Source organism: Oryctolagus cuniculus, chromosome 14 (genome assembly GCF_051225735.1).
Source record: "Oryctolagus cuniculus isolate XC-2025 breed Fujian yellow rabbit chromosome 14, ASM5122573v1, whole genome shotgun sequence".
Lineage (NCBI taxonomy): Eukaryota > Metazoa > Chordata > Mammalia > Lagomorpha > Leporidae > Oryctolagus > Oryctolagus cuniculus.
In genome coordinates this window covers 58,002,621-58,022,529 of record NC_142880.1, presented here as the reverse complement: position 1 = coordinate 58,022,529, position 19,909 = coordinate 58,002,621, and the positions used below count along the sequence as shown (strand labels likewise).

At 50.0% G+C, this 19,909-nt stretch overlaps 1 protein-coding gene across 3 annotated transcripts in view; it reads right to left on the bottom strand.

Moving 5' to 3' along the window:
* PDZD2 (PDZ domain containing 2) overlaps positions 1-17,934 on the bottom strand; it is a 403,443-nt gene extending 385,509 nt beyond the window's left edge. For all 3 annotated transcript variants that reach the window (XM_017344664.4, XM_051853842.3, XM_051853843.3), the window contains exon 1: positions 17,576-17,934. The gene's annotated coding sequence lies outside the window, so the exon portion shown is untranslated. The remainder of the gene's footprint in view (positions 1-17,575) is intronic.
* Between the last annotated feature and the right edge of the window lie 1,975 nt (positions 17,935-19,909).

The following is a 19,909-nucleotide window of genomic DNA, read 5'->3' as shown; positions in this document are numbered from 1 at the left end:
GCCAGACTAACACCAACTTCATTAGCTTAAAAAAACCTTTATGGTGGCTGGTGTTGTGGCACCGTGGGTTAAGTCATCCCCTACAACACCAGCATCCCTATGAGTGCCAATTCAAGTCTCGGTGGCTCCATTTCCAATCCAGGTCCCTGCTAATGCCCCTGGGAAAGCAGCAGCAGATGGCCCAGGTACTCGGTCTCCTGCTACCCATGTGAGAGACCTGGATGGAGTTCCAGGCTTCTGGCTTTGGCCCAGCCCTGGCCATCGCAGACATTTGGAGACTGAACAAGCAGATGGAAGATCTCCCTCTTTTCTCCTTCACCCTTTCTCTCTCCCTTACTGCGGGGTGTCTGTGTGTGTGTGTGTGTGTGTGTGTGTGTGTGTTTATAAATCTGACTTTCAAATAAATAAAACAAAGCAAAATTAATCAACAACCTACATGAAGGGTGAACTTTGGTCCAGGCATTGCACTGGGTATTTGGGTCATAGCATAGACATGATAAAATCTATACTTGGAAAAACCTTCTAATTCTAATGTTTCTGACCCCCAGTTGGTATCAACTCAAGAAATGATTCTGGCTTCACTTTGGACTGCGGTTCACATCCTTCTCCAAACACACAACTGATGGAACACAATATTACCTGGCCCCAGATTCACTCAGTCCTAGATATGTATCTATCAGCAAACATGCCAAGGGGGACATAAGCGTGTTTCAAGCCTCCAACAAAAGTGAGGTTCAGGAGGTTCCCTATGTTCTTTTCGTTTATTTAAGATTTATTTATTTATTTGAAAGGTAGAGTTATAGAAAGGCAGAGGCAGAGAGAGAGAGAGAGAGAGAGAGAGAAAGTCTTTCATCTGCTGGTTCACTCCCCAAATGGCTGCAGCCAGAGCTGGGCTGAACTGAAGTCAGGAGTCAGGAGCTTCTTCCGGGTCTCCCACATAGGTGTAGGGACCCAAAGACTTGGGCCATCTTCTAATGTTTTCCCGGGCCATAGCAGAGAGCTGGATCTGAAGTGGAACAGCCAGGTCTTGAACCGGCACCCATATGGGATGCTGGCGCTGCAGGCAGTAGCTTTACCTGCTATACCACAGCATCAGCTCCTCCATGTTCTTTTCTAGATTTTTCCCTCCTTGGGCCCAGAGGACAATTAAAAATTTTTATATGATTGATCATTCAAGGCAATCTGAATTTTATTTCTTTTTATTCCCTAAAGAATATATATGTATAGTTCTCTATGTGGCAAGTGCTAGACAAATATAAGTTGAGTGAAAGAAGAAAAAAAGTTTGTCCAGGGGCATTGAGGACAAAATATAAGCTGTAGGTGAGAGCTGAGTGCCATGCTGAGAGGAAAATACTACCTCCTTCAAACGTTCACTGAGCTTTCAATGGCTTCAGGGACAGCTACTCACCTCCCATCTGCAGGACTGCCATCATTAGCAGGCTGCCATGCTGTGTCAAGACGAAGATGGGGAATAGCAGTTGAGAAAGTTATTAAAAAATAGTATCTCCAACTTCCCTAGTGTGTAGTTTCTGCACTGATTTCAACCAATGGAAGTCCAGAAACTCATCTTGCTCCAACAAATGAGAACTGTAGTGGGTGGTGATATCCCACGTGAGAACAGCACACGAAAGTCATCCAAGGCCCCACGGTGATTACTCACCTGCCTGTTAGCAGGAACACTGAGCAGCTCCTCTTTGGTTTACGCTAAAAATAAAGAGTACTACTAATGAGTGACACTTTACATGCACAACCCTCGGGCAAAGTTCTGGTTACCATAGCAAACCCCGATCAGGACAGCAGAGGTGAAGCACATGATGCAGCAAGTAGCCAGGGTTCTTCGTTCCTACAGGAGAGCAGCTATATTTACCAGATACACTATTTGGCCATGATAGTCCTTTATATGAATAAAAGTCCCACCCACATACGTGAGTCTTGCACATGACCATAATTACAATTTGCCTAAAAGAGTAGTTTTTTTGCGTGATGTCTGCTTATTGGGATGTTGATGAAATTCCCAAGATGGAACTCATTTTTAAAAGGAAGTACAACTACAGGAAGAAAAAAAAAGCAACTGCTGAGCCCCCTATCTGTGAGAATTTGTCTTCTCGTTTCTTCCATGACTGGCCCAAAGCTGCTGTTATGGAAATAGACCAGGGGCTGGTGCTGTGGTGTAGCAGGTAAAGCTGCCGCCTGCAGTGCCAGCATCCCATATGAGTGCCAGCTCTAGTCCTGGCTGCTCCTCTTCCAATCCAGCTCTCTGCTGTGGCCTGGGAAAGCAGTAGAAGATGGCCCAAGTCCTTGAGCCCCTGTACCCATGTGGGAGACCCGTTAGAGGCTCCTGGCTCCTGGCTTTGGATCGGCACAGCTCCGGCCATTGCAGCCAATTGGGGAGTGAACCATAGGATGAAGACCTCTCTCTCTGTCTCTCTGTCTCTCCATCTCTTTGTGTAACTCTGACTTTCAAATAAATAAATAAATCTTAAAAAAAAAAAAAAAAGAAAAAAGAAATAGACCAATCTTTTGACAAGACCCCATGGAGAACATCTCATTATCAGCCAGTCTAAAAAGAGGGTCTACGTTCTTGCCCCAGAGTTCTACCAACTATGAAGAGATATGGAGGCAGGAAAAAAAAAAACAACTCACACAGGTGTCCATGTGTAAGGAAAACCATAGGAAGGAGGACTTCAGTACTCCCTGTGAACACACATAACTGCTACTGACTCAACCTGGTCATCTCCCAGACGTTCCTTCAAGGGCTCAAGGAAGAGGGCTTGAACTCATCAAGCCTCAAGATAGATCAGAAAGTCTTTAGCTTCAAACTCCAAAGTGTAGATAAAGAGAAATGAATGTCTTAGCTTCTCAAGCTTCAGACTTTTCAGAGAAATAGTACCTGGTGAATCTGAATGAGTAAATTTCTTCTCTACGTATCAATAATCTGTGTTTGGGTTTATGAACAGTAATGTGACTAGAAAAATCAGAGTCCCAGGGCCAGCAGTGGCTCACTTGGTTAATCCTTGGCCTGTGGCGCCAGCATCCCATATGGGCGCCGGGTTCTAGTCCCGGCTGCTCCTCTTCCAGTCCAGCTCTCTGCTGTGGCCCAGGGAAGGCAGTGGAGGATGGCCCAAGTGCTTGGGCCCCTGCACCCGTATGGGAGACCAGGAAGAAGCACCTGGCTCCTGGCTTTGGATTGGCACAGCTCCGGCAGTAGTGGCCATTTGGGGGGTGAACCAACGGAAGGAAGACCTTTCTCTCTGTCTCTCCCTCTCACTGTCTGTAACTCTAACTGTCAAATAAATAAATAAAATCTTAAAAAAAGAATGAAAGAAAGAAAACTCAGAGTCCCATAGGACTTTAGGGATAGGGCAGCTCTTGATTCTCAGAGTTCGTGTATAAAATTGTGGTTGAGAACAAAGTTTAGAAAACAGATCTGAATTCAGATTATTTTTTTTTTTTTTAAGATTTATTTATCTGAAAGGCAGACTTACAGAGAGAGAGGAAGGGAGAGAGAGAGAGAGACAGAGAGAGAGAGAGCTTTCATCCACTGGCTCACTCTCCGAATGGCTGCAATGGCTGGAGTTGGGCCAGGCTGGAGCCAGGAGCCAGGAGTTTCTTTGGGGTCCTCCAAATGGGTGCAGGGGCCCAAGAACTTGGGCCATCTTCCACTGCTTTCCCAGAAACATCAGCAAGGAGCTGGATTTGAAGTGGAGCAGCTAGGACTTGAATTGGTGCCCATATGGGATGCCGGTGTCACAGGTAGAGGCTTAACCTGCTACACCACAATGCTGGATTCTAATTCTTTCTCTGGTTCTTAATACATATGTAACCTCAGGCAAGTCACTTAAAAAGAGGGATAACTGGGAAATGAAGTGCTGAAAGAGCTCAGTTTGTCCAACACATATTCACTGAGTGTCTACAGTATACTGGTACTGTTGTGGGCACCTGAGACACAAACAAAGCAAGGTCTTTGCTTTAATGGAGTTTATATCCCAAGAGGTGAGACACACAATAAATGAACAGATCAGTCTACCAACAGAAGTCGCGTAATGGAGCACGGGGACAGCACTTTTAGATTATATATTCAAGAAGACACCTGTGAGGATCTGTGGGCAGCTTCACGCAGAGGAGAGATCCTGATAAGGGATGGAACCTGCTGTATTTCAGAATGACAGGAACAGTGTGTTGGGACACAGAGGGAGGACAGTGAGGGGTGAGAGAGGAGGTCATGGGAGGGGTGGACTGGGGCAAGGGGACTGGCCCATATTCAAATGATGAGAAATCCCCCCATTCTAAGCTGAGGAGTGACATGAACTTGATCTACGTTTTCAGAAGAACCCTCCAGGTGAGGTTAGAGGGGGATCAGAGGTAGAGCACAGAGGATTTTAGTGAAACTGTCCTGTGTGATTCTGTAATGATGGATACATGTCATTACATATTGATCCAAACCTATAGAATGTACAGCACCAAACTATGGACTTGGGGAGATGATAATGTGTCAATTAGGTTCATCAGCTATGACAAATATGCCATTCTGGTGGGGGATGTTCATAGTGGGGTAACAGCAAGTGTGAGTGTGGGGTATGTGGGAAATCTTTGTGCTTTACTCTTAAGTTGGCTGTGAGCTGTTGTAACTGCTATAACTGAACTGGCTGTAACTGTGAAAAAAAAAACTTAAGAAAAAATAAGGCCCCTCATAGCTGCTTTCAGGCACAAGAACTAGAGGTTGGGGTGTCCTGAGGAGGTCCAGTTAGAAGACAACTGCAGCAGAGGCCCAGGGGCAAGATGGCAGTGGCTTTCACTGGATCTGTTCTCTCAGGGGTGAGGAGAAGAGGGTGGATCCTGGAGAAAGGGCCAGTGGGACTTCCTCATGGATTTGGATGCAGGGTGTGAAGCAAAGAAGGTTCTAGGTGTGGGATGGGGGTTCCAGTTACTGAGAAGAAAAGAGCTAGCTTTAAGGAGAAATAGCAAGGATTTCATTTTGTGCTTACTAGGTCTGAAACACCTGTAGCACACTCATGTGGAGATATTAAGTAGGCAGTGAGGCACATGAGCTGGAAATCAGTAGAGAAGTCAAAGCCAGAGACATAAACATGAAAGACCACAGTATGTGGATGGTAGGTACAGCCTTGAGACAGCCGAGATCTTCCTAGAGAGGGAGAATAGGACCAAGGTCATGTCCCGGACACAAGCATAAAAGAATGAATATTAGCGGTTCCTTTCAATACACTGGGAAGAATGTTGGCTAACTTTGTTAGCATCCTTTCGCTCATCCTGCCATCCATGGATACTATAGAGTCATAGTCAAGGCTGTAAGCTCTAGAACTAGGCTCCTGTATTAAAAACCAGTTTCACCAACTCCTAGCTGTGTAACTACAGAGAGTTTGCTTACCTACCTTGCACCATCATTACTCCATCTCTAAAAGAAGATGCAGTTGGGTTGAATGGCATCTTCCAAAAATACAAGTCCATATCATGGAACCTGTGAACGTGACCTTATTTGGTAAAAGGGTCTTTGCAGACGGAATTCAATTTAGGGTCTCAAGATGGGATCATCCTGGATTACACGGGTGTCTCTAAATCCAATAATAAATATCCCTAGAAAAGACACACAAAATAGAGATAGGCAGAAGTGATGGGGAAGCCAAGGACACACAGACATGAAGGTGATGTGAAGACAGAGGCAGAGATCAGAGTGGAGAAGCTACAGGGACTGCCGACAGCTCCTGGAAGCTGGAAGAGGCAAAGAAAAATGCTCCCCTGGTGCCTCCAGAGGAAGCCTGGCTCTGCCAACACCTGACCCCCAAAACTGATAGAATGACTTCCTGTTGTTTTCAGCCACCACATCCACGCTAATTTGTCATGGCAGCTCTAGGAGTAATAACAGGATGCACCTCACTGGGTTGTTGAAGTGAAGATACACAAAGTGTCTGGAACAGGGCCAGCACTGTGGCATAGTAGGCTACGCCTCCGCCTGCAGCACCAGCATCCCATGCAGGTGCTGGTTGGTGCCCCTGCTGTTCTTCCTCTGATCCAGCTCTCTGCTGATGGTCTGGGAAAACCATGGAAGATGGCTCAAGTGCTTTGGCCTCTGAACCCACGTGGGAGACCCGGAAGAAGTTTTGGCTCCTGGCTCTGGATCAGCCCAGCTCCAGCTGTTGCAGCCATTTGGGGAGTGAACCAGCGGATGAAAGACCTTTCTCTCTGTCTCTCCCTCTCTCTGTCTGTAACTGTCTCTCAAGTAAATAAATAAAATATTTTTTTTAAAAAGTGTCTGGAACAGTGCCTGACCAATAGTCAGCTTCCAAACACTTTTAATTTTTATCCATTTATTGGATATTGTGTGGGTTCCTGAAGTCTGGGGAAAAGTCAGCTCACCTTCAGATTTTTTTTTTTTTTTTGCATTTTAAGCTTTTTATTCAGTGAGCAAGATGCATAGGAGAGTGAGGGCCCTACCTAAAAGGAGAGATAAATCTGGGCTCATCCCGAGTATCAGGAGCCAGCCACGTGGAGGAGTGTCTAGGCCAGGAAGCATGGGGCAGGTGATCCAAAGGCCACACGCTTTGGAGGTGCAGGGGCCCACGCTGGCAAAAGGCCAGAAAATGAAAAGACCAAAGAGCCCAAAGGGCCGGGCACCCCGTGTCCCAGACTTTTAACCCACTTTCAAAGAGGAGTGGTTAATTAACCTGATTGACCGATGGACACACAGGTGTGCCAGGTAGGGACATGAGGTCACCCTGGGGCATGGTGAAGGCGTGGTCTTCCAGCTCACAAACTTCAGAGACCTTTAAGATAAAGACAGCGCTTGGGAAACCTACCAGTTAAAGACCAGAAGGTTGGGTGGGTGCTCAGGTGCCATGTGTGTCTCCCAGGTGCCAAAATTTGCTGACTGCTGCTCCATAGCAGTCAGCGATAAAGAAATCAATCAGTTTTACATCTGCTCAGGTTTTCAAAGATGAGCAGTAGGTCCAGAGATGGGCTAACATGATCCTTTCCGGTACCTTCTCCTTCTTGTGCCATCTCACTGTCTGCTGTCCCCTGAGGATCCATGCTGATAAGGTCACTCCAAGCACATTTTCTGGGGACAGATGTCTCTTCTTTTAGCCTAATGATATTGGGACTAATGGTGACCAGGGCGGGTAGGAGTGGAGAGTGGGCAGCAGCCAACTGTGGAGGAGAGCTGTGCCAACTGTGTACGCTGAGTGAGTTTGTAATAATATTTGCACGGCTGTTTTAGCCTTGGAAGTTAATTTTCCTCACCAGGAGACCCATTTAGCACAAGCTAGTTTTACCCAATCTCTATAAATACACCACGCTGAAAAGAGGAGGGGGAGGACCCAAAAGAAATGGAGCCAAGTCAGACTTTTATATAAGTGTCCATTGGCCAACACACAAAAATGTCAAGAGTTTATTGACATCTTGCTTTATTAATCTTGGCTCCATTCTCATCTTCTTAGGTGCACAAAAAAGAAACGCTTGGACATTTGAAGAGAGTTCGATTATATTTGATCACTTGCATACAAACTTAAACAGTGTCAGCAACCACTTAATAATCAGGTAATGGAAGGGTCAGGCTGTTGAAGACACTTCTGATGGCTGCTCAAACCCATATACATCAACCCAAGGCATCGTGGCTAACTCAGAATACACTTGCCCCTCTCTTCTGCAGAAACAGAAGTTCACGGAGCAGCAGAATTTCAGTAACACTCAGGATATGCACACAAGACAAGCCAGATCCTGTCTTGAGACAGGTATTTGGCCTTTGGTGAAGGAGATGAGATGGTGCTTATTTTGTCTCCCATCCTAGGATGTCTCCTGGATCTTTGTAGGAGTGACCACAGCCAGACAGCCAGACAGGCCCTCAGGCCAAAGCTCCCTGGCACCCTGTCTTTTCCCACTGGCTTCCTCTGAAGGCCAGGAGGCTTCCCCCAGGAGGCAGCCCTCCCCCTGCTGAGTACTCAGGATCCCAAATGACCATCTTCCCCACCCTCCTTCCAGCTAAACTCCTACTGCCTCAGTGGGCACGTTCCAGCTAAGGAACTCACTGGATTTCCACTGTGCTAAGCATGCCCTGCTCACAGCAGGAATCCTATTCTGCATTGTAGGAATGCTGTCTTTATTTTTAGCAAACCAGGACAAACACTCTTCTGAGGCCAGAACACCAGTGTGTGTGTGTGTGTGTGCGTGTGTGTGTGTTTTGTATCTTGGACAATCAAGTGGAAGAAGCAGAATCAAAGCCTAAAGCTTACAAAGCCAAGTACCAGAGGTGTCCAAGTGTTGATAAAACAAGACCAGGAGTGGCCCAGCTTAAATTCATTCCCACTCTTGTTAAAACACCTCCAAGGATCCCATCCTAGGGCCAAGTACACCACACAAAGCCCTCCTCAGAAAGCTGTTAAAACACTACATATCTACCTGGAATGAGCTGGGCTTATTTCATCCTGCAAGAGACTGGATTATGCTCTTTTGAGGATTTGCAGATACGTAAGAGTTTGTGGGTTTTGTTGTTGTTGTTGTTGTTGTTGTTTGTGTGTGTGTGTGGTTTTTTTTTTTTTTTTTTTTTTTTTTGTATCCTCTTGTGGATATCCAGGTATTTCCGGCTGCTTCAGACAATAGAACTTTCCCTGTCTCCTGGCTATTATCTCACCCAAAGTTTGCAACAATTATGTGCACAATATGAATCCTCTTGGCTGTAACCCTGCTTTTCCAAAAGTTCTTGGTGTGTCCTAGAATGCTTGATGAGCCACAGTAAGACTCAATAACCCCAAACAATCCAAGAATAACTTCATCAGCCAGATGTTCAATGCTATCTGGTTTCATTAGATTGCGTCATAAAGAGAGTTAAGAATCTTAAGTTTCTGATTTTCTGCAAGCTAATAGCCCAGTCCCTGTTCACTTAGGATATACCCACATGGGTAATGTATGCAGGGAGCAGCCAGGATCTGTCAGGTTGGAGACTGATTCCTGGCTGCATCTAAACTATGGGGTGGGGAAGATGTTATTGGCATCTGAGAAGAGGCCAGAGCCAAGGACCAGCCTCTTCCCGGAACTGGAGAGACTTGCAAGACAAATGTGTCTTCCCTGCACACTTAGTGCCTGAACAAGCCATCTTTCAGCGCTGCTGCCTTATCAGACCACAAAGGGTCTCTTCAACCATTGAGTTTTCAAACCGTAAATGCTCCCAGTGTTTTCTAGAACACATTTGTAAACAGAATGCAGAACTCTCTAGCTCACAATCTGACTCAGATGACCTCCTGGCTTCAAATCCTCCTGCCCAGGGCCCATGGGAATGTATTTGCTCCCAATTCCATCTTCTTTCTGTTTATAGAATATTGATATCATGATATTTGATTTTTAAAACGTTTTAAGATGTATTTACTTATTCAAGGGGCAGAGTGACAGAGAGAGAGAGAGAGAAAGAGAAACAGAAAAAGAGAGAGAGAGATCTTCCATCTTCTGGTTCACTCCCTAAATACCTGCAACAGGCAAGGCAAGGCCAGGTCAAAGTCAGGAGCCAGCAACTCCCGTGTCTCCAACATAGGGGCATCTGAGGGAGCATTTGGACCATCATCTAATGCCTCCCAGGTGCATCAGTAGGAAGCCGATCAGAAGTGAACAGTAGCTGGGATTTAAACCAGGCACTCCTTTATAGGATATGGGCATCCTAAGTGGCAGCTTAACCTGCTGTACCACATTGCCTGCCCCAGGATTTAAAATTTTTAAGTTCTGTAAAAGTGTCTGTCATTTTATACACAACTATGCAGAACCCCTAGGAACAACATAATATAGACATAGACCATTCTGGTGGAAAATAAAAAGTTGAGAAAATTGCTCTGTATTCTAGTTCCTTAAAAAACATTATTGGCCGGCGCCGCGGCTCACTAGGCTAATCCTCCGCCTTGCGGCACCGGCACACCGGGTTCTAGTCCCGGTCAGGGCACTGGGTTCTGTCCCGGTTGCCCCTCTTCCAGGCCAGCTCTCTGCTGTGGCCAGGGAGGGCAGTGGAGGATGGCCAAAGTGCTTGGGCCCTGTACCCGCATGGGAGACCAGGAGAAGTACCTGGCTCCTGCCATCGGATCAGTGCGGTGCACCGGCCACAGCGCGCCAGCCATGGCGGCCATTGGAGGGTGAACCAACAGCAAAAGGAAGACCTTTCTCTCTGTCTTTCTCTCTCACTGTCCACTCTGCCTGTCAAAAAAAAAATTATTTACATTTTCCCAAAATTTAATTTAACTTGCCACACATCTTTTGAGTGCTTAATAAAACAAATTAAATGCTCCTTATCTTCCCTTCTTCACTATTAAATGAGACTATTTACTTCATCTTTCTATGTATAATCAAAGACCAAATAACAAAACCAAAAGGGTATGCAGATTTTAAAAAAAAATGTTTATTGAAAGGCAGAGTGACTGAGAAGAGATAGAGGGAGAGATTTTCCATCTACCATTTCACTTCGCAAATTGCCACAATAGTCAGAGCTGGGCCAAGCTGAAGCCAGGAGCCCAGAATTCCAAGGAGGCCTCCCATGTGAGTGGCAGGGACTCAGTGTGTGAGCCATCACCTGCTGCCTCCCAGGTGCACTAGCAGGAGTCTGAATAGGAAGCAGAGGCAGAGGCAGGACTCAATCCCAGGCCATCTAATATGGGATGTGGTGTCTCACGCAGCAGCGAATCTAGCTGTGCCACAACACCCACCCTGGGCTGCAGATTTTTAATTCTTTCGCATCCACCTGCATCCTGTACAATTGCCACTACGCTAACAGTTGTGAGATTAAGTAACCGTAGGTTGTGATTCTAGTTCCAGTTGTTGAACAGGGCAAGTTCTCTGCCCCCTGGGTCTCAGTTTCATCAAACGCATGAATTGGGAAGCAGGAATGCACAGCCCCCTTCCAAACCACAGAGGACCAGGAAACCATCCAGGCTCTCCCTGCTTTGAGCCGGGCAACTGGATCTTTGCAGAGAGGGAAGCGAAACACAGATGTAGTCCCTGCAGCAAGCCAGTGACTGAAAAGGCAGGCCTCCTAAAAGATTCGGTAAGCTGGACACGGGGAGGCCAAATCGCTCAGAGCAGTCCAGAGCTGGAAGCAAGCTGCCGTCCAGTCTGCTCTAAAGTCTTGCCTTCCACGTCAAATGGGCTCTCACTGCCTTTGGTGAGAGGAGCAGTCAGTTCTCAGCACACGCTTCACGAGGACCCGCTGTGCAGCACACACTGTCACTGATGGCCTCACATACCCCGCTCAGTAGCTCTTCTCATGCCTCCTGAGACCAGCCTGGGGAGTAGCTAATGTACCAGCTTGACACATGAGCAAGCAGAGGCTCTGGCAGAGAGAAGTTCAAGCCCAAGTCTGCAGCCCCGATTCAGGAATCCTCCCTTTCCCTGCTGGTGGCCAGGTGCCGGGGGGGCAGCAGCCCCTCCCCTCCAGGGCCCAGCCTCAGCCAGGGTCCTCTCTAACCTCGCAGACGCCCCCTCCTGTTTTACCGGAAAGACCCCCATGACCTCTGCTGCGTGGCCTCTTGTTCTCTCCAACACCGCATCCAAACTCGGCTCCCCCAACCCCCGGAAGGCAGTGCCAGCTTTGTTCCTCCCCTACCCTTACTCTTTTTTTTAAAAAAAAGATTATTTATTTATTTGACAGGTAGAGTTACAGACAGTAAGAGGGAGAGACAGAGAGAAAGGTCTTCCTTCCGTTGGTTCACCCCCCAAATGGCCACTTCGGCCGGAGCTGCACCGATCCGAAGCCAGGAGCCAGGTGCTTCCTCCTGGTCTCCCATGCGGGTGCAGAGCCCAAGCACTTGGGCCATCCTCCACTGCCTTCTCGGGCCACAGCAGAGAGCTGGACTGGAAGAGGAGCAGCCGGGACTAGAACCTGGTACCCATATGGGATTCTGGCGCCGCAGGTGAAAAATTAATCAAGTGAGCCATGGCGCCGGCCCCCTGCCCTTGCTCTTAATGTTTTCTGACTTCCTTTCTCCCAAAACACCCCTTATCTTGATCCCCCATTCTCTCCCATTTCTCTTTTCTTTACCAACCATGCCTGGGAGGGAGAACTGGGGACTTCCTGAACAGACTTTGCCTCAACCTACCACCTCCTCAAAGCACTCTATTTTATTGGTAACCAGCATAATTAAAAAAAATTATTTATCTATTTGAAAGGCAGAGTTACACAGAGAGAGGGAGAGAGAGAGAGAAAGAGAGATCCTCCATTTGCTAGTTCAATCCCTAAATGGTCCCAACAGTTAGGGCCAGACCAGGCTGAAGCCAGGAAGCTGGAACTCCATCAGGGTCTTAGCATGCATGGCAAGAGCCCAAGCACTTGGGCCACTTCTGCTACTTTCCCAGGCACATTAGCAGAGAGCTGGATCAGAAGTGGAGCAGTTAGGATTCAAACCGGAGACAGTATCGCGTGCTGGTATTGCAAGCAGCAGCTTAACCTGCATTGCTACAGCAGCAGTGACAATACACTTTGGGATCCAGTGTCTACTTGTAAGTTCCACTGTCTTGCCAATCATTTTCTCCTTTTCCCCTTACAAGCTGGTTCCACAACCATCATTCATGACAGTGATCTCTGTCTTTGGCCTTCTCTTTTTTTAAAATTTAATTTAATTAATTTATTTGACAGGTAGAATTACAGACAGTCTGAGAGACAGAAAGAGAGGTCTTCCTTCCGTTGGTTCACTCCCCAAATGGCCACAACGGCCAGAGATATGCTGATCTGAAGCCAGGAGCCAGGTGCTTCTCCTGGTTTCCCATGTGGGTGCAGGGCCCAAAGACTTGGGCCATCCTCCACTGCACTCCCGGGCCACAGCAGAGAGCTGGACTGGAAGAGGAGCAACCGGGACTAGAACCGGCGCCCATATGGGACACTAGCACCACAGAGGATTAACCTGCTGCACCACGGTGCTGATCTATGGCCTTTTGCTATCATCCTTGTGGGACACAGCACTTCTGTCTCTGTAGCTGTCTGCCTGTCTCTCTCACGGGCTTCCCTGCCTGGTCTTCCTCCCCTGCAACCCGACTCCGTCTTCAGCATTCTACTTGGTACTGTGGACACATTGCTGAGGGCAGAAGAATGAGGTTGAAATGGGTGGCTAAGGGGCCAGCCTTGTGGCTCAGGAGGTTAAGCTACCAATGATGATGCCAGCATCCCATTTGAGCACTGGTTCAAGCCCTGGTTGCTTCACTTCTGATCTAGCTCTCTGTGAATGCACCTGGGAAAGTAGCAGAAGATGGCCCAAGTGCTTGGACCGCTGCCACCCATGTGGGAGACCTGGATGGAATTCCAGGCTTCTGGCTTCAGCCTGGCCCAGCCTAGCTGTTGTGGGCATTTGGGGAGTGAATCAGCAGATGGGAGATCTCTCTCTGTTTTACCTTCTCTCTGTAACTCTGCCTTTCAAATAAATAGGTAAATAAATAAATAGTTTTATAAATGGTTGAGTTGGGATTAGCACTGTGGCATAGCAGGTTAAGCCGCTGCTGGCATTGCTGGCATCTCACATGGTCTCTGCTTTAAGCCCTGGCTGTTCCACTTCTGATCTAGCTCCCTGCTAATACACCTTGGAAGGCAGCAGAAGATGGCCCAAGTGCTTAGATCTCTGTCACCCACATGTCTGGATGAATCTCCTGGCTTCAGCTGGTCCATCCCTGGCCATTGTAGTTATCTTGGAATTGAACAAGCAGATTGAAGATCTCTCTCTCTTTCATCCTCTCTCTCTCCCTTCCTCTGCAACTCTACCTTTGAAATAAAATAAATACATCTTTTTATTTTTATTTTTTGACAGGCAGAGTGGACAGTGAGAGAGAGACAGAGAGAAAGGTCTTCCTTTGCCGTTGGTTCACCCTCCAATGGCCGCCGTGGCTGGCGTGCTGCGGCCGGCGCATCGCACTGATCCGAAGCCAGGAGCCAGGTGCTTCCTCCTGGTCTCCCATGGGGTGCAGGGCCCAAGGATTTGGGCCATCCTCCACTGCACTCCCAGGCCACAGCAGAGAGCTGGCCTGGAAGAGCGGCAACCGGGACAGAATCTGGCGCCCCGACTGGGACTAGAACCTGGTGTGCCAGCGCTGCAAGGCGGAGGATTAGCCTAGTGAGTCGCGGCGCCGGCCATTCTTTTTTTTTTTAATGCTTGAGTCTCCAAGTCTGTCCTGTTAAAGAGATGCAGCCTCTCTTTGAATTTGGTTCCAAGATTTTGTGGGTTCATCTTCTGGAGGATTTTTCCCCTGTGGTTGGTGCAGAAGGGACCTGGGGCCACCTTGCAACAGGGATGCCCAGCACCACCATCATCTGGGTCCCTAGGCCCACATGATCTAAGCCAAGGGAGTGACCACAGCTCAATGTTATCTTGTCCAGCCCACGGGGTCTGCAGATTCCAAGTCAGGATGTGGACAATTGGCCTGGGTGGGGGGTCCAGGGTGTTCCCTTTGCCTCTCTATCTGCCCAACCTGAGTAAGTTGATGGGTGACTGTTCCAGGCCTTATCGGGGCATGAACTAGATAGGGTGTGAGAGAAAGAGAGCCAGTGCAGCATCATGAGTGTGCTCTCAGGGCTTTGTCAGGGCAGAGGCAAGGTCGGGATAAGAACTGTTCCAGGAAGAGGCCTTGGTTGGATCTTAACGAGTAAGGATGGCCGGCGTCGCGGCTCAACAGGCTAATCCTCCGCCTGTGGCACCGGCACCCCGGATTCTAGTCCCGGTCAGGGCGCTGGATTCTGTTCCGGTTCCCCTCTTCCAGTCCAGCTCTCTGCTGTGGCCCAGGAGGGCAGTGGAGGATGACCAAGGTCCTTGGGACCTGCACCCCATGGGAGACCAGGAGGAAGCACCTGGCTCCTGGCTTCGGATCAGTGCAGTGAGCCAGCCACAGCGCGCCTGCCTCAGTGGCCATTTGGGGGGGGTGAACCAACAGAAAAAAGGAAAACCTTTCTCTCTGTCTCTCTCTCACTGTCCACTCTGCCTGTCAAAAAAAAAAAAAAAAAAAAAAAAAAAAAAAAAAAAAAGAGTAAGAAGGCCCAGAGAAGGAAAGATATACCAGGAGCCAGCCCTGCCCAGCCCCCTCAGAAAAACAGTCTTACAAAGGCAGAAAGGCAGGTGCACCGTGTGTGTGTGTGTGTGTGTGTGTGTTGGGAACACAGCAAGGAAAAAATGTGAAGAGGTTTCAGGAGTTGGAGCTTTTCCCACAGGTCCCAGGAGGCATGGATAGACTTTACAAGAAGAGCTGATCAATAGACCTAGGTGATGGATAAGATGTGAGAAGAGTCAGAAAGAGAAGACTGGAGAGAGATCCCCAGGTTTCTGATTCATCAAATGTTAAAACCTCCAACCTCCTATGTTAGTGCCCTGGGTGCTCACACCTGTGACCTGTGGGTGTCCTTTGTTTCTTCTTTCCAAATCCAAGCAGCACTCCCTCCTCAGGTCCTGTCCTATGTGTCCCTCCTGTCTTTCTTGCACCTGCCACCCACCAGCTCAGAGCTTCACTGTCTGCCCCATCTTATTACAAGACCCTTCTCACGAGGCTCCCTGCCTCTCTCTCTCTCCACAATTCCAAGTCTGTCTGCAAGACAGAATAAATCACCCTGAAGCACATGATCACAATAGTCCCTTTCTCAAAGTTCCAAATGTCTTCCTAACTAAGTTCCCCCAAGTCCTTAGCTCAGCCTCTTGCCCCTCATAGCCTTGTCGTAACTCGGGATCAACCTCTCTGCTCACACCTCTTCTCCCTAGGTCCTCGTCCACAAAGCCTTTCAGCCAAAAGTGACATTTTACTCCTCCATACCCCCAAAATGTTTCATTTGGACCCCTCTTCAGGTACTGTCTTCATCCCAACATCCCTTCATTCCATATGTTCTAAGTACGCTGGTTTGCATCACGGCACTCTGCGGATGTCTCTCACTTCTGCTAGGCTGACACTCCGAGTGCAGGCAGGAAGCCTCTTTCATCCGAGCACACCCCCTGGAAGCCCTAGCCACTGCCACCCACCCTTCCCCCTCACCCCCACCCCCAGCAAACCACAGGTAATCCAAAAATAAAATGACTGAAATGAACAGAGAAATTATCATAAGTTTCCTTAAATAGTAAACTACTATAAGTGCATGCAAAATCAATTTCAATGATAGATTTAAAGCATGATTCAATATTTTTCCAGGAGCATATTAACTCTGTCAAGGGATGCACATTTATACATTTCGCATGGTTCTGATTCTTCCTCTCCCAGCACCTGCTGCCCCCCTGTTCCTATTCCTGCCTTCCCCTCCACACACACATATTCACAAACTCACACCACTCTGTGATTTTTAAAGGAGTAGCAGTTCCTGGCCCATCCCAGTGGAAGAAGGAATTGATGAAGCCAGAACCACCACCTATAGTCAGAGGTGTGTTCTGAGACATTCTATTCCACCCCCACCAGCAACCCTCCCACGCCACACCTGCCAGCCTGCACCTACCTGACCCCCACCCAGAAATCGCAGACCAGAAAAGCTGGTCCTGTAGAAATGCCAAGTCCCTGGAGCCAAGCACAGAGCAGGCGGAGTGTGTGGGACCTCCTTGGGGAAGGTGCCCCAGGGGCCCAAAGGGGCTCTCTGCAAAGGTACAACCAAGATATCACTTCTGCAGATACTCAGCGGTCACCTCCAGTAGCTTCCTCACGATCTCCCAAGGAAAACATCCTTCCAAAGAACCCTACTGCTATTGAGGGGCAAGAGGCTGGGCCAGCTGCAGGGGACAGACACAGACCTGGCTGCCATCCCCAGCCGTGCCCAACTCCATTCCCAGCGCAGATCAGAGCTCTGGATTGCCCTCCTGCCTGCCATTCCAGTGCCTGCGAGCAGCCAGGGCCAGACCTCCTCCTCTTCACACTCCAGTGTCCCCTTATCAAGGTCTGTGCACAGATCAGGCTCCTGGCGCACTCCCGCCAGGGGTCCTGGGCCCTCTCCCGCCCCAATTCAGCCGTGCGCTTTAATGTATCTTCCCAGTAGCAGCGAAGACCAAGACCGTGAACCAGAGGTGGGAGGGAGATCGGGTTTTAGGAGGAAGTCACTTGTAGGGAACACAGGATTTCCCTGCCCACTGGTTCCCAATTCTCCCTGGGCAAATGCCCGGGACAGCTCGCCCCCCGCCAAGATGCCCTCTCCCCTGGCACGCGCCCCTCTCCACGTCCTCGCCCTGCACGCCTCTTCCCGGGGCAGGAAGGGGACAAGAGCTGAAGGCACGCTGGAGCGTGGTCCCCAAGGCCATCCCCGAGGGCCAGAGAACAAGAGGACAGAGGAAGAGACAAGTCGATGGCCCAGAGCGTAGCGGGGCCCCGAGTGTCCCCCGCAGGGCGTCTCGGTGGCCCGGCTGCCCTGGGCCCACTCCGTCCAGCCCTCTCCTCTCCGCCGCGCCCTCCAGTTCTCGGCCGGACTCGAGACGAGTTAGCGGCCACCGAGCGTGGGACCTCGGCTCGGCACCCCGACTCACCGCCCAGCCGGGGCTGGGGACCCGCGCCCGGCTGTGTCACTAAACTTTCCCGGGCGCACAAGACCCGGAGATGCCAAGCCTCCCCGACCCCCGCGCCCACCCGTGGCCCCGTGGCCCGTGAGGCGGGACGGTCGCTTCACCTGCTAGTGGCTCGGAAGGGGCTCCCGCTGCTTTTCTCGCGTCCGGACCCGGGCGCCGCCCGGCGGGTTCCGGTGCAGCTGCCGCCGCCGCCGCCGCCGCCGCCGCCGCTGCTGCCACCACCGGTGCCGCCGCCGCGCCTGCCCGGAGCTGCAGCGCCGCGGTTCGCCCGCAGCCTCGGGAGGAGCAATCCCCCGCGCCTCCGGCTCGGCCCGCGGCTCCGAGGGGCCCCGCCGCCGCCGCCCCACCGCGTCCCTCTGCCCGGGGCCGGCACTCGCCCGCGCTGGGAGTCCGCACCTCGCGGCGCGGCGCTAGGCATGCAGCGAGCCTCCAGGATGGGCGGGAATTCCCTCCCTCCGGTGGATCAGAGGGGCGGGAACTCCCTTCACGGAGTGACAGCCACGAGGGGCGGGGATTCCCCTGCAGGAGTGACAAGGTGGGCGGGGATTCCCCCGAGCCAGCAGCACCGAGGCCGGGGCGTCGCTCCTGGGGAGCCAGCAGTCCTGGGGCGCCGGCCTCAGAAATCTGGGTATCCTAGGGCGAGCGAAGGGGCCCAGGGAGACTGCCGCTCAGAATTTCCATCCAGGCGGCGCTTGGGGCGCCATCCAGGTGGCGGAAGGCGAGCTAGGGGACTTGAGGTTGCCTTTGGTTGGCCCTTGACTTACTACCGAGAAAAAATGTCAATTGCCTTATCAAAGAATGGGCGGAATTTGCCTTTCCTAAGGAGATGGGGGAAGAGCTAGCCACCCATTCCTTGGCTTCTCGCCCTTGGGATACGGAAGTTAACTCAGCGCTGGAAGGGAATGTCAGGGAGAGGGGACCTCTTGGCACCTTACAGCCTCTTTCCCCCAGTCACGACCCCAGGGAAGTCCACGGCGCTTGGAAGGTGGCTTTGGTCCTTGGGAATGCTCGCCAAGAGCCCCCGCGGAGTGGGCTGTGAGAGCTAACGCTGATCGCCCTTGCTCCAGGTCACTCGAGGGACACGAACCTGCGGCTGTTTGGATTCTTATTCCCGTGGATTTTTCAGGAAGGCCTTCAAATATTTCTTTCTTTCTTTCTTTTTTTTTTTTTTTTTTTTTTTTTTGGTCATCCTTGTCATTCTGCCTGCCACAGGGAGGGGATGATAAGAACACAATAGGGAGACTGCACAGCTCTGCAAATTAAGCTCCCTTAAGAGGAAAAAGCTGGTCTTTTTCAAGTGCTCGCAGATAAGAGTAGAAACATATGAAAAATTACAAAACCTGGGATAATGAACAGTGCTTTTGACATTTTCTGCAGTGCAGTAATTGGAAATCTTTGCTTTGGTGGGGATGGTGCGGGCTGTGAGCTGCTCTCGCTTTGCCCAACAGGGCAATCAGCTCTGGCCTCTTGCAAGACCTGCACACAGACTCCACAGGGTGTCCCAAGGCGTCAGAAACCAGGTGGTCCCCAAGGCATGGTATTTTCAAGGTGGTAGTTGAGGTATTGGTCAGAAGGGGAAGCACTTGAATTCAGCTCTTCTTCAGCCTTGATAATCACCTGGCCACTGAGATCAGTTCCTGCACGAATGGAAGTATAAACTCAGGCACCCACAAACTGCTCTTCCCATCTCTAGAGAGAGAAGATACTTGCGTCGCAGGGGTGTTGTGAGGTTCAGCAGGGACACAGTTACTCAGCATAGCACTTGGGAGGTGCTCAGTGAAATGGTAACTATTCCATGAGATCATTGGGACGTCACAAAAAAGCCGTCTGGAATCAAACATGACTGCTGCTCTCCGTTCCCCTCTAGACCCAGCATCATATTCCACCACTTTCCACCACAGGAGCCGGGAAGGGGTAACCTGAGTACTCAGCACTTCCTCCAACACCCAGTCAAAGCTCATTGAATAAATGAATATGCAGATGACTTTATCGCTCAACCACCCTCACAGCTGTTTTTCACACGCCCTACCCCAGGGCTTTCATTCCAGCCTTGTACAGCTTACCTGTAAATTCTGTCTCCTCTGCCAGAGTGACAGTCTCGCACCCCTGTGCCTCCTGAAATCCCAAAGATCTTCCTCTTCCTGAGAAAGCTTCCTGATGGCCTGAGCAACGTCAGGTTGCCCCTCCCTCACGAATCATTGCAATGGCAGCACTCTGGGCAAACTGCTGATCTAACCCTTGTCAGGTGTATTAAGTTACTGTAGGAATGACAGTTTTCCATCTCACTTGTATTTCTACCTTGTTCCTAAGTAAGAAAACTTAGGGGCTGGCGCTGTGGAATAGCGGGTAAAGCCCCCAATTGCAGTGCTGGCATCCCGTATGGGTGCCTGTTCGAGTCCCAGCTGCCCTACTTCCGATCCAGCTCTCTGCTATGG